The 13,238-nt window shown below is 41.1% G+C and overlaps 1 pseudogene; it reads right to left on the reverse strand.

Moving 5' to 3' along the window:
- Positions 1-2,001: 2,001 nt before the first annotated feature.
- The window catches only part of LOC102829560, a 27,385-nt pseudogene continuing 16,148 nt past the window's right edge, over positions 2,002-13,238 (reverse strand).

The following is a 13,238-nucleotide window of genomic DNA, read 5'->3' on the forward strand; positions in this document are numbered from 1 at the left end:
CAATAGTCTCATATGGATGCGAAAGCTGGACAGTGAATAAGGAAGATCGTAGAAGAATTGATGCCTTTGAGTTGTGGTGTTGGAGGAGAATACTGAGAGTGCCATGGACTGCCAAAAGAACCAATAGATCTGTTTTGAAAGAAGTGCAGCCAAAGTGCTCCTTGTAGGCCAGGATGGCTAAGCTTCGTCTCTCCTACTTTGGACATAGGAAACAATTGTCCGGAGGAAACAATCGTTGGAGAAGGATGTCATGCTGGGTAAGGTGGAGGGTCAGAGAAAAAGAGAAAGACCTCTAACGAGGTGGATCAGCCAGGTGGCATCATTGATGGACTCAAGTGTGGCAGCGGTGGTGAGGTTGACCCAGGATCGGACATTGTTTCGTTCTGCTGTGCACGGGGTCGCTATGAGTCGGTTCTGACTCGATGGCACCTGACAACAACAACAACAACCTGTGATAGCCTCATTTTACTTTATAGGGTAAAGGAGACTGCAGATGTGATAAAGTTAAAGATTTTGAGATGGGGAGATTATCCTGGATATTTGGGTGTGCCTAGGAGTCCTGGTGTGATGCTGTGGTATTAAGCACTGGACCGCAAGGTCGGTTTGAACCACAAGTTGGTGGTTCAAACTCACCAGCCACTCCTTGAAAACCCTCACTATGAGTTGGAACTGACTTGCTGGCACTTAACAACAACAACAGCAAGAGTAATCACAGAATACTGGTGTGGCGCTGTAAGATAAGCGCAAGACCACAAAGTTGGCTTGAACTACAAGGTCAGTGGTTCAAACTCACCAGTCACTCCTTAGAAACCCCACACTTGGTCGGTACGGTTTGGAACTTACTTGATGATATTTTAACAACAATGTAATCACAAGAATCCTTATAAGGTAATTTGTAATGACCAGACCAACAACAGTAGACAACAACCTGAGATGACCATACATGACAACATTACCCAGAACTCAATCCAGATATAGAAATATTTAAAGTAAAACAAACTACAAGACAGAAAAAAGGGAACCAGAGATAACAATGTATAATGAAGTCAACTACAAAGCAAAAAGAGGGAACACAGATACAGAGCTTCCAAATGGCATGTATATTTCAAGATAAAACAGACTGGAGTTTTTTGTTTTTTTACTTAGAAAAGAGTGTCATTTTTTACTCATACTTCTACATTTGAAATTAGGGCAAAATTATTTTCTTCAAGAAATATTTGGCTAAGGATATTTATTTCAATTTATATTGTAATACATACAAAATATATTAATTTTATGAATAAACTTTTAGCCTCATTTCTTCATATTTGGATAAGGACATAAAAATGGAAAGGTGTTTTTTTTGTTTCATGGTGGTTTAGACTTTAAGAATGCCAAATGGATCATATGAAATACTGTCAAAGAATCATCATAATTATAAAAGCAATCTAAAATGATATCATCAAGCCACAATAGCAAAATTCTCTATCATTTTTACTTAAAATCTATATGAACAAACTTGTATTCTTTGCTGGTATCTAGTTAGAGCTCTGCTGTTGTTATGTGCTATGGAGTGGGTTCTGACTCATAGTCCTGGTTTGGCATGTAAGATAAGCACTTGACTGCATTGTTGGTTTGAACCTCAAGGTTGGCGGTTCAAATCCACCAACCGCTCCTCAGAAACCCCAGAGTCCCCTTTTGTCGGAACCGACTGGATGGCACTCAACAACAACATAGGGTTTGCAAAGGATCAGCTGGTGGGTTTGAGCCCCAGACGTTGTGGTTATCAGTCTAGTGCTTTTCTTCTTGTTGTTGTTTGTGTGTTGTCAAGTCGGTTGTGACCCACAGTGACCTTGTATAGGGTTCCCAAGGAGAGGCTGGTGAGCTTGAACCACCGACCTGACGATTCAAACTGACTTCTGACTTCACAGTCCAGAGCATTAACCCTAGCACCACACAAAACAAATAGTTTTGGTTTTTTTAAACAAATCCACAATTTTATTAATTTACTTTTCAATAAGTTTAAATTCTTGAGAGATACAGCATTCACGCGGATTCTGTGTCCAATGGCCTTAGCGGGAAGTTTGCTTCGGAATTTAGCACGAACCATGCCACTGTTACCATGAGCGTGAGCTACCTTTCCCCAGATTACTCTGGTTTTGTTAAATTCGCCGCCAAGAGTCACTGTGTTGTTCTTTGCTTTGTACACATAAGCATATCTCTTGTTTAAGTGGAATTCGGTTTCATCTCGAGCATAAACATCTTCAATTTCAAGCAGAGCTGTATACTCCCATTGGTTTTGGAGACCCCGTTTATAGCCAGCAAAAATGGCCTTGGATCATAGCCTTCCAGACGTAGTGCCGGCTTTGAAGTTCTGTTCCCAGCAGGCTTAACGCCATCCTAAAAGAGCCAATGCATGGAATCAGCACCTTTTTCACTCTGCATTAGCTAATAAGCAACTCTGATTACCGAGCACCAGTTCTTTAAGGTGAGGCAACCAGCAGCATCAGTTCCGCATCGTTCTTGCTGGAATCCTTAGAAACTACTGACTGGCAGGGCCCCGGAGATACAGCAGTGACTCGTGAGGAATATGGATAAGCCTATACCAGTTATTTATCCCCGAAAGTTCAGTAAGAGTTCCACTACAAAACAGACTGTTTTAAGCGGGGAGGGGGGGGGGAATTAATTACTGGGTAACCTCAAAGAAAAATAGTACATCTGCCCATCAAAATTAAAAAAAGAGGAAAATCAGAAAGATTCATTAACACAACAGAAATTAAAATGAAAAGAAAATCCACAAACAAAATGAACTCAGCTTCAAAAAGTATGTGGACTAAAAAATCCAGCAACACCACACACACAAAGCACACAGAAAAATGACAGCAATCAATTCATAACTATTGTTAATTACACTGAATGTAAATGGATTCAATGTACCAGTCAAGAGACAAAGACAGCAGAATGGACAAGAAAACAGGATCCTTCAATATGCTGTTTACAAGAGACATATCAAAAAGATGGAGACAGTCTAATCATCCATCAAAAGAATGGCTAATAAACTTGAGTGCATACACACAATGGTACTACAAAATGTTTAAGAATAATAATGAATCTGTGAAACGACTCACAACTGATTGAACCTGGAGGACTTTATCTTGAGTGAAATTAGTCAATCACAAAAGGGCAGAAATTGTATGAGACCAACTGTTGTAAAAAGTTTTTTTTTTAAAAGAGTTTACTTGATCAAAGAAACAATCTATGACAGTTGAGATGGGGAGGAGAGAAAATCATTCATGGGCTAGACGTTAGACACATGTTAACAAGGGTGTCAGGGCAGGCCATATGCACCAAGAGGGAGGTTAGCTGAGGAAAGATGAAGGTATGGGAAGGACTACAATCATTAAAGTGAATACAGGTAACTACTGTTAACTGCTGGTACATGCAACCATTTAATGAAGCAAAGTATATTATTTGTTAAATGTAAAACTGAAGATCTGCTCTATAAACCTTACTTAATTCACAATAAAAAAAATTCTTATAAGGGTAGGCGAGAGGATCAGAGTCAGAGATTGGAGGATGCTATGGTGCTGCGTTAGAAAACAGAGGAAGGGGCCATAAGCTAAGGAATGCAAGCAGATGGCTTCTAGAAATTGGAAAAGACAAGGGACCATATTAATATCTAGAGTTTTCAAAGGAACACAGACATGCCAACATGTTGATTTTAACATCATTTTTGATCTCTGACTTCCAAAACTATAAAAGAATGCGCTTGGGTGGTTTTAATGCACTAAATTTATGGTAACTTATTATGAAAGCAATTGAAAACTGATATATTTACTAAATGCACCTAATCTATGCAGGGAGTACAAGCACTGGACCTCAAGATCACCAGTTTAAAACCAGCAACCAATCTGTGGGAGAAAAATGAGCTTTCTGCTCCAGTAAAGATTTACTAACTCGGTAACCCTATGATTCAGAACAAGCCTGATGGCATCTAGCAACAAACTATGGAGACACAAATGTGCACCCAATACAAGTTGAAATTTACCTCCAGTTCTCCTGGATTAAAACTGGGGCTATGCTATAACTGATTGGAATGTCTAAAAGGGGTTCTAGAACTTTCCCAGTGAAACAGGCCTCTTGTGGAGCCTTTGTAGTGGAGTGGGTAGGACCTTAGGTGCAATCCTGAGTCCCATTCAAAACCTTCTGAGATGAGACATTCCCACTTGAAAGGACAAGCAGACCAGCCTGGAACAGCTAGAGCAACAGAAGATATACCTTCAAAGAAAGATCAGCAGGAAAAATCCAAAACAAAAATGGCAGTCTGATTGGGTACTACAAGAACAAGCAGGTTGTTAGCAGGGAAGCCATCAAGGCAAGCAATCAAGTCCCTTCAGGACAAACACCCCTCCAAGACTGAAATTCAAAGGGAACACATAAGCAGCCATGTAAGCTTGCAGGCGACCATATTGGTCTACTGGTGAGTGGAAGAGACAGAAAGGCAGCAATGGAGATATGGGCTGAGTTTGACCATGTTCCATAGATTCCCATTGACCTGGAGATAAGAGAGACAAGAGGAAGGGCTGGATGGTCTGAAGTGTAATAAGACCAGGGAATTCCTGAGCCCATGGGTAAGGACATAGCCATGGAGGGCTAGAGCTGAAAGTAAAGCGTCCTGCTGATATGAAGTGAGGGGAAATGCATAAGAATGCCCAAACTTGCAGATAGTACACATTTGACCTAGCTTGAATGGCTTGATGATCAGAACTCAACTACAGAATGATAAAGAAATTTGATAAAGGAAACAAGTGTAAAAGGAAACAAGTGTAAATTGTTACAATTTGGTGAACTTGACTTATATTTATGGATGTAGTAGCTCAAAATACCAACTGAGAGGGAAGAAATCTAGAAGTCTTCACATCAAGGATCAAACCTATCCCCTCTGCACACAGGGTTGATAGGGACAGGTAACTTAGACATTGGCTACCTCCTGGTATGGCACTGTGAGTTAATGTGCCAGACGGCAAAGCCATTTGAACTGCAAGGTTGGTGAGTCAAGCTCACCAGCTGCTCCTCGGAAACCCTATACAGGGTTGCTATGGGTTGGAACTGACTCAATTGCACTTAACAACAACAACAACAACAATAAAGGCATGAAGTGGCTGGTTTACAAGTTTTCAAGAGGGAGTTTAGTTTCAGAGTGTGCCAGGGAAGGCAGAATCCCCACTGAATAGTTTTCATCTTGTCTAGATGGGTCTGGTGAAAGAGATGGGGATAAGATTCTTATGATTCAATAGTGAGTAACCATTATCATGACTAATTGCGACTGTCACAACTGTAAAGGTAGAAGTTTTGTAACATAAAAGGGGGAGTAGTTAATCTAGCATTCCAGGAACAGAGGACCATAGGGCCATCAAGGGAGAAGATCATAAGCAGAATGTGGGACCTTATCCAGAGAAGCAGCAACACCAGAGATGGAGACAGAGATGATGACATGGAGAGATAGAGCAGTTGAGGACTCATGGAAAGACAAAAGCTGTGTGCTGGCAGCCAGGAGGCAGGCTTGCAGAATGTGCCCTTTGGTTGTTTAAATGATTATATATTCCTGAGTGTTTCTGTGTACATCACACACACGCACACACACTCACACACACACACACAAAAAAAAAACCACCGGAGGGAATAGAAGAAAATACTGTTGACTGATGATGCATAGAGAGGATTGTAATCATTGCAATGAAACAAAATACGATAGGATACATGCAAAACCAATGTTTTACCATGTAAACTATCCCTCAATTCACAATAAAAGCTTTAAAACAAACAAACAACAACAACAACAACAACAAAACTGGGGCTATTGTGGAAAGTGACTAATTCTAGGGCTGGGCCAGAAAAATACAAAATTTGTAGTATCTCGTGGTGCCGAAAAAAGGAAACACACACAAAGAACTCAAAACATGACTATTGTTGTTAAGTGCCGTCATTGAGTTGGATCCAACTCATGAAGAGCTTGTGTAAGGTTTCCGAGGAGTAGCTACTAGTTTGAACCACTAACCTTTGTTGTTGCCGTTGTTCTTAAGTATTGTCTAGTCAGTTCTGTCTCATAGGGTTTCTGAGGAGTGGCTGGTAAGCTTGAACCACTGACCTTGCAGTTCAATTCGATGTTGCATTCCAGCACATTAACTTGCAGCACTGCACCAGGACTCCAACCTTGTGGTTAACAGCCCAGGATTTATCATACATTGCCACACTAGGACTCCCAAAGCATAATTTGGTCATATCAAAAGGAAATGGAAGCCATCTAAAGAGCTCTCCTAAATGCCAAAGTTGGAATTGGATTGTATTATAATTGGATGTATTTATTGCAAATACTGTTTTTCAACAACACAAATGGCAACTATACACATGAATCTTGAAAGATGAATGCACAGGAATTAAATTGACCTTATCTGTGGAAAAAGACTATGGAGAAGCTCAATATTGCCAGCCAAAACAAGGCCAGGGACAGACTGTGGAACTGACCATCAAAGCTTGTATGCAAGTTCAGACTGAAGCTCAAAAAAATTAACACAAGTCCACAAGAACCAAAGTACGAACTTGAGTATATACCACCTGAACTTAGAGACCATCTCAGGAACAGATTTGACACATTGAACACTGGTGAAGGTTGGTGGTTATGTGCCACGGAGATGGTTCAGATTCACAGCAACCCTATACAGGATTTCTGAGACTAAATCTTAAAGGGAGCAGAAAGCCTCATCTTTCTCCCAATTAAAAAATGGGCACAGGACATGAACAGACACTTCACCGAGGAGATCCAGGCAGTCAACCAACATATGAAGAAATGTTCACGATCACTAGCCATTAGAGAAATGCAAATCAAAACAACAATGAGATATCATTTCACAACAGCAGTAACACCAAAGATGAAAAAAAAAGTAGAGGGCAGTAAATGCTGGTGGGGATGTGGAGAGACTGGGACACTCCTGCATTGTTGGTGGGACTACAAAATGGTCCAACCTCTCTGGAAAGCAATATGGCGTTTCCTCAGAAGGTTGGAAATAGAAATACCTTATGATCCAGCAATTCCTCTACTTGGTATTTACCCACAAGAAAACGGAGCCACAATCCGAGAAGATATGTGCACACCAATGTTCATAGCAGCACTATTTACAACGGCAAAAAGATGGAGACAGCCAAAGTGCCCATCAACTGAAGAATGAATAAACAAACTGTGGTACATATACACAATGGAATATTATGCTACCTTGAAGAATAACAAGGAAGCTGCAAGCCACTGCGTAACAAGGATGAACCTTGAGGACATTATATTGAGTGAAATTAGTCAGTCACAAAAGGAGAAATACTGCATAGGACCACTATTGTAAAAGACTAAGAAAAAGAACTCTAGTGGGTGGGGGGAAGGTGGAGCACAGGGCAGGGAATAGTTTGGGTGCTGGGGAGGGGGGCCACATACAACAAGGGGGAGGGGAATGGAAGAACAAAGCGGATGGGAGAACAATTAGGCAGGTTTGCATGGGCTAAGTGGGACAGAGGTAAATAATGATGTATGTACAACCTTGGAAAACAGGGCTCTGGGATACAGGGATTGAGATATGGTTGGAATTGGGAAAAAGGGGGAATTAATGTTAAGATGCTTGGCTGTCTTTTGAATCCTGGTTTCCCTTTCATACCATTATAAAATAGACACTGGAGGAGGAGAGAAAGAAATAGCCAGAAACATCACCATAGAAAGCTTGTAAGTCGTCCTCTGCCTATAACTGACTGGAATACCTAAAATGGGGCTACAACGTGCCCAGTGAAGGAGGCTTCTTGCGGAGCCTCTGCATTACATAAGACCATAGGTGGAATCCTGAACAGCATCCAGAATTTTCAGAGGTGGGAAATTTCCACTTGAAAGGACGGGCAGACCAACCTGGAGTGGCTAGAAGAACAGAAGATACTTCTTGAAAGAAAGACCGACAGGAAAAATACAAAACAATATAGGCAGACTGACTGATTACTACAAGAACAAGCAAGTTGCTCACCCAGGAGATATCAAGGCAAGTGGTCAGGTCTCCTCAGAGCAAACCCCTTTCCAAGACTAAGACTCAGTGGGAATACACGCTCTGATTGGTGACCACATTAGTCACCGATAAGAGGAAGTGAGGGAAAAACAGCAATGAAGCAGCGAGCTGAGCCCTACAACGTTCAATAGATTCGTCTGAACCCGGGTGGAGACCTGATTGGCCAGCAGTGTGGCAAGACCTGGGGACTCTTGAGCCCAGAGTCAGTGACATAGCCACAGAGGACTAGAGTAGAGAGTGAAGCGTCCAGCTGATAAGAAGAGAGGGCATATGCACAAGAACACCCACACTTTCAGATAATACCGACTTGACCTAGCTTCAATGACTGGATGATCAGAGCTCAACTAGAAGAAGAAAGTAGAGGAAAAAAAATCAGTAATCTGATAACAATTTTATGAACTTGACATACATCTATGGATGCAGTTGTTCAAAAGAGGGAATAAATCTTTACAGCAAGGATGATTCCCACCCCCTCTATACACAGAGTAGACAGGGATGGGTAACTTGGACATTGGCTACCCAAAGTGTGGGCCTACAAAGGCAAGAAGTGACTGGCTTACAAGCTTTTAAAAGAGAACTTAGATCCAGAGGGCCTGGAAGAAGGTAGAATCTCCACTGAGTAATATCCAGTCTGTCTAGGCGGGCCTGATGGAAGGAAATGCGGATAGTTCTCTTGTGATACAATAGTGAATACTTGTTATCAAGACTGATTGTGAGGGTTGGAGATGTAAAGTTAGACATTTTGTAGCAAGGAGGGGCGTGATTAACTTTGCAGTCTAGAAGCGGCAGTCCCTGGGACCATCAAGGGAGAAGAGCAGAGAGCGGGACCCTACCCAGAGAAACAGTGAGGCCAGAGATGGAGGCAGAGACGATGATGTGGAAAGATGGAGCAGCTGGGGACTTTAGACCCAGAAAGGGAGAGGGGCTGTGTTCTGATGACCGGGGGTGGGGGTGGGGGGCTATACCCTTTGGTTGGTTGATGATGCATGGAGGGGATTGTAACCATGGCAATGAAACGATAGGATAAATGTAAAACTAATGTTCTCCCATGTGAATTATCACATAATTCACAATAAAACATTAAAAAAAAAGCAAATGAAGGATTGCATCAGGCAAATAAGCTCTTCTAAAGTTTTAAGAAGCAATGATGTGATTTGAGGACTTAGTTGCTCCTGCTAAGCCACGTTATTTTCAATCACTTCATATGCATGGTTAAGCTGGATGATGAAGATGGAAGAATGAAGAAGAAATTATGTTTCTGAATTATGTTGTTGGCAAAGAATATTATATGTGCTGTGGACTGCCAAAAAAAATCCTGTCTTGGAAAAAGCAAAACCTTAGAAGGTAGGCTAGAGAATGCTCCTTAGAAAGGAGAGACTTCACCTTTTGTCATTTGAGCATGCTATAAGAAGGAACTTTGTTGTTGTTGTTGTTAAGTGCCGTCGAGTCGGTTTCGACCCATAGCGACCCTGTACAGGGTTTCCGAGGCTGTACATCTTTATGGGAGCAGATTGCCTCATCTTTCTCCCGCGGAGCAGCTGGTAGTTTCGAACTGCTGACCTTCCGGTTCGCAGCCCGATTCGTAACCACTACGCTACCAGAGCTCCTTATAAGAAGGAACTAGTCCCTGGAAAAAGACACCAGGGACTGTTAAAATAGAGGATCAGAAAAAAAAAAGAAAAAAGAATATTCGTAACCAGATGGATGGACACAATGGCTACGACATGTTCAAACACAGCAATGATGAGGATGGCACAGGATTGGGCAACGTTTTGTTCTGCTATACATGCCATCGTTGGGTCAGAAACAACTAGAAGGGTACCTAACAACAAGTTCTGTAAGTAGGGTATGTTATACGGCACAGATGACTTTAATAAGGGAAATTGTCAGGGTGGGTTTGGCCTAGTCTAAGCTAGCAGTCCAAGAGAGGAAGTCTGAGATTTGAAATGTGAGCGGGCATCTACTTCAGGACATTCTCTTGCTGACTTTGTAGACGGCAGGGCCACGTGGCAAGAACTTGAAAGTGGCCTCTAGGAACTAAGGCTGGCTGACACCCATCAAGTAGAAGGAACTGAATTTTGCCAACAACCTGAATGAGCTTGGAAGACGATCACAGTTCCAGATTAGAACACAGTCCTTCATTTTGGCTTTGTGAGAACCTGAACATAGTTTAGCCATACATTGCCTGGACGGACTTCAGACTTACAGAAACAGTGAGATAGTAAATGGGTGTTGTTTTAAGACACAGTTTGGTAATTTGGTACAGCTGCAATAAAAATCTAACCTAACTAGTAATAACATGTTGTTAAGTTTTGTCGACTCAGATCCAACTCATGACAAACCTGTACAGGATTTCCAAGGAGTAGCTGTGAGTTTGAACCACCAATCTTGCTGTACAAACTGATCTTGTGGTCCAGGGCTTATCCTGCAGTGCCACACCAGGACTCCCGGTAATAACATATGTCCTCTAAAAAGGACATATTATACCTGGAACTTTTTTGCCAAAAATTTATTATCTCAATCTAATCATGTGAATTATCTGTCAAACCCAAACTGCAAGATATTCTACAATATAGCTGAACAGTACTCTTTAGAAGAATTGAGGTCCTTAAAACTTTCCAAGTAAGTATCTTGGAATGGAGATGAAGGAGACCTGGCATCTCCCACAAGCACTGTGAGATCCTGGCACAATGGGGAAACTGGGGAAATCTGAGTCAAGTTGTAAGAACACACCTGGAGTTATTTCTCTCCAGAAGTGAACTAGAATTAGGTCATCTTGAGCTTTTCTCTTGTTATTATTATAGTTGTTACCCACGTAGTCGAACTGATTCTGACTCATAGCAATCCAATAGGACAGACTTGATCTGCTCCTTAGGGTTTCTAAGACTGTAAATCTTTATTGGAGCAGCCACCTTCATCTTTTTCCTTGGAGTGTCTAGTGGGTTTGAACTGCCAACTTTGTGGTTTGAACCCCAGTGCTTAGCCCAGAGCATCACTAGAGCTCCTTGTTGTAGTTGTTATTATTGTTGAGTGCTGTCCAATCAGTTCCGACACATAGAGACCCTGTATAGGGTTTCCGAGGAGCAGCTGGTGAGTTCGAACCGCCCACCTTGCGGTTCAAACCGACTTTGTAGTCAGTGCTTATCCTATACCACACCAGGACTCAGGAGCTTGTTTTTCCAATTGCTACTTAAATGAAGTGTTTGCAATATGTTTTAAGATTCTAAGTTGAAATTGTAATGGTTGTTTATCATTATTTACATTATTTAAGAATTCTAATTCTATTTTCTTTCAATTCTGAATTTTGGAAGACTTAGTCTGCTTCAACTCTGTAATGTAATAATGTAGATTGGTGAATACTATTAATGGATGCAATCCAAAACTGAATATTTGGGTGATTTAGTACATTGTGGAAGGTTTTATTGTTACTGTATTGTTGCTCAGATATCTACTTTTTACTTTCATTTCAACATAAAGAGTTAGCATGTAAAACTATAAATACACAAATCCTTTCACAGAGGGCAAAGTAATGAACATTTCCCAAGTTTTCCCAAGTTTTCTGAATTCAAGCCAAGATAAAAAGAGAAGCAAAAAATAATTCAGCAATATGAAGGGGGGCCTCAAACAGTTCATAGAAAATTTCCTTTACCTTTTTTTTTTTTTTTTTTTTAGTGTTTTATTGTGAATTATGTGATAGTTTACATGGGAGAATATTAGTTTTACATTTATCCTATCATATATGGTTTCATTGCCATGGTTTCAATCCCCTCCATGCATCATCAACCAACCAACCCTGCAAGCTTGCTCCCCCACCCCTCCCCTCGGTAGTCAGCACACAGCCCCTCTCCCTTTCTGGGTCTAAAGTCTCCAGCTGCTCCATTTCTCCATGTCATCATCTCTGTCCTTTACCTTTTAATTCCATTTTTCCATGCACTTCTTGAAGTGCCCTCATTCCATGAGTCAGATCCACTCGATGGCAACTGGTCTGGTCTGGTTTTAATACGTGATCTCAATAGTTTGATTCAGAGAAAACACAAACTGAGGGAACAAAAATCATCAATGACCTGCATAGAGGGTTTACATGAGCTTTCTGTGAGTGGCATCTTGAGTTTGTATTTTCCTACTATTTTTCTTAGCTTCATTTCAGAGCGAAATGAAGGGAAATTTCACTTCATGTAGGGACTGTGTGATCATTTATCACATTATCAATGATACTGTATGAAGTACTCAGACTTCACTGCTCACACATTTTGGGTGACATTTTTTTCTTCCTTCCTCAATAAAGAGAAACATAATGCCTTCATCTGGTTCAGGCTAGCTTAACGGCCTCCTCTGAGGTTAATGTCAACATTTTGGACAGCATAACAGGAAGCAGCTGTCTGTATACCTCACCACAAAATGAGATGATCTAGGCTTTCCCCATTCGAAGTAAAAATTCTGTTGGTATTAAATTGCTTAATTGCTGTTGCTTTCTACATTTAAAACATTTAGTGGTGGTGGTGATGTGCCATGGAGTTGGTTCCATCTCAGGAACCCTGTATGGGGCTTCTGAGGCTGTAAATCTTTATGGGAGCAGAAAGCCTCATGCTTCTGCCATGGAGCAGCTGGTAGTTTCAAATTGCTCACTTTGATGTTAGCAGTGCAACTTATCACCACTGCACTACCAGAGCTCCTTTAAAAACATTTAGGCATATAAATATATAAAGAGGGTGACCCCCAATGAGATGGATTGGCACAGTGGCAGCAACAATGCGCTCAAGTGTAGCAACGATTGTGAGGATCCCCCAGGACTGGGCAGTGTTTCATTCTGTGGTGCATAGATAGGGTCACTATGAGTTGGAACTGACTCAATGGCACCTAACAACAAGGCATATAAAAAATCATGGTAATAACTTCAGAGAAAACTGAAATAATTTATAACTATGTATATATCTATTTTATCATTTCCAGTTGGTGAATATTCATTTTTTCTTCTACTTCTATAAATTAAAGGAAATTTATGCGACGAGAGCTATTCTTAGGAATCTTTGGGTTTTACGTCTAGAACCATCTATGGTGACAGGAAAATTCAAGGGAACAACACTGGTCAGTTAACAGCTGCCAAGTTACTGAGTGGAGCAGCATATGGCTAGTATAACGGATCATGCTCTACAAATGGGGAGAGGGAAC

The sequence above is a fragment of the Chrysochloris asiatica genome, unplaced genomic scaffold, assembly GCF_000296735.1.
Source record: "Chrysochloris asiatica unplaced genomic scaffold, ChrAsi1.0 scaffold00045, whole genome shotgun sequence".
In the NCBI taxonomy this organism is placed as follows: Eukaryota; Metazoa; Chordata; class Mammalia; order Afrosoricida; family Chrysochloridae; genus Chrysochloris; species Chrysochloris asiatica.